Source organism: Schistocerca serialis, chromosome 8 (assembly GCF_023864345.2).
Source record: "Schistocerca serialis cubense isolate TAMUIC-IGC-003099 chromosome 8, iqSchSeri2.2, whole genome shotgun sequence".
Classification (NCBI taxonomy): domain Eukaryota; kingdom Metazoa; phylum Arthropoda; class Insecta; order Orthoptera; family Acrididae; genus Schistocerca; species Schistocerca serialis.
Window position 1 is genome coordinate 311361307 of NC_064645.1, and position 1940 is coordinate 311363246.

Genomic DNA, 1940 nt, shown 5'->3' on the forward strand with positions numbered 1-1940 from the left:
CCATCTGGCTAACCTCCCATGAGTTAGTTCGGAAGATAACAGAAATTCTAATGCTTTGTGGTCAGTGTATACTTTTGTTTTTCTTCCGAATAGGAAGTATCGAAAACGTTGGAAGCCCCATACAATGGCCAATGCTTCCAGCTCCGTGACTAAATAGTTTTTCTCGCCTTTTGTGGGTACACGACCGGCATATGCAATTGTCCTATACGATCTTAGCCCTTCCTGTTCGTATTCTGGGAATAAAACGACTCCTAAGCCTGTTTTCGCACCTTCAGTGGTCATAACAAAATTCTGTTAGATCAGGATGTGCTAAAATCGGTGCTGTTGTTAGTGCATTTTTCACTTTTAAAAATTCTTCATTGACTTGTTGATCCCATACCCATGGCGTGTTTGTTCCAATCAATGCACATAGGCGTCGTGTTGCGAGAGAGTCGATCCAAATAAATTTTTTATAGAATCCGGTGAGACCTAGAAATCCCCTGAGAGTTTTCTTATTATATGTAGTACAGAATTTTTTGATTGTCGTTAGTTTTTCTGGGTCGGGCATTACCACTTTCTCTGAAATTATGTGTCCTAGAAATTTGACTTCTCGCCATCCGAATTTGGATTTTGTTATATTTACTGCGACCCCATGCTCTTTCGTGATCTGTAAAAACTGATTTAATCTGTCATTGTGAGTTTCCCAAGAGGGTTCTGCTGTAATCACATCAACAAAATAACAAGTAATTTTTTGTAAGATTTCAGGACTGAGTATAGTACTAAATCCCCTAATAAAGGCTGCTGATGATATGTTTAAACCAAATGGCAATCGTAACTTCCTGGCAGATTAAAACTGTGTGCCCAACCGAGACTCGAACTCGGGACCTTTGCCTTTCACGGGCAAGTGCTCTACCGTCACGACTCACGCCCGGTCCTCACAGTTTTACTTCTGCCAGTATCTCGTCTCCTACTTTCCAAATGGCAATCGTTTAAATTGGTAACATCTACCGAATACGATAAATGCTGTAAATTTTCTACATTCTGGGGTCAATTCAATTTGCCAGAAACTACTCTGTAAATCAATTGATGAAAATATCTTACCACCGTGGAAGTTTTGTAGCAATTCATCTAATTTTTCTGGGCGATCTGTCTCAGTGAATATGATTGTGTTGATCTGTCTGGAATCAAGCACTAACCTGATGCTCCCATCTCGTTTTTGTACAATATGGAGTGGGCTGCTATATGTGGAGGTAGCTGGTTCAATAATATCATCTAACATTTTAGATATCTCGTGGAATACTTTATTCCTATAGCTTAATGGGATTGTATAGGGTGGCACTCTAAATAGTTTGTGCTGTTTTACTTCAAACTTGTACTGAAAGTGTTTAATACTGCCAGTCTTAGGTAAAAATACCTCTGCTTTATCTCGTAAAATAACCTCTAATTCTCTTTTACTGTGTTCCGAAATACCTTGAACTTCTTGCAATTTCTCGACGATTTCTTTATGCACTTCTAACATGGGTTGAGGCGATTCCCCCTTTTGTGCATACCATTCTAATTATTCATCCTCTTTATCTCGTATCATTCTTAATTGTTTGTTAGTAACTGGTATTTCTTCTAATTTTAGCTCTTGCTCAAAGAGAAGTGTGACATTCCGGAATGTTATGCTACCTTTCCCCGTATCTATTATCACTGGTCTCTCATTTAAAAAATCTGCACCTATAATCAAATCTACAGTTAGTTTAGGTATAATCACGAAGTTGGCTTCCATCTTTTGACCTTGGCACGAAAGAGTTAACCTTGTTTGTCTCGTAACTTCCGCAGCATTGTTTCTACTAGGACCTCTTGCTTTAATCTTCCGTGTTTTCAGAACTGGCAGTTCCTCGTTGGCATTACACTGCATGAATAAATTTTCTGAGATCACAGTCAGTTCACTTCAGCTATCAATTACAATATTGACT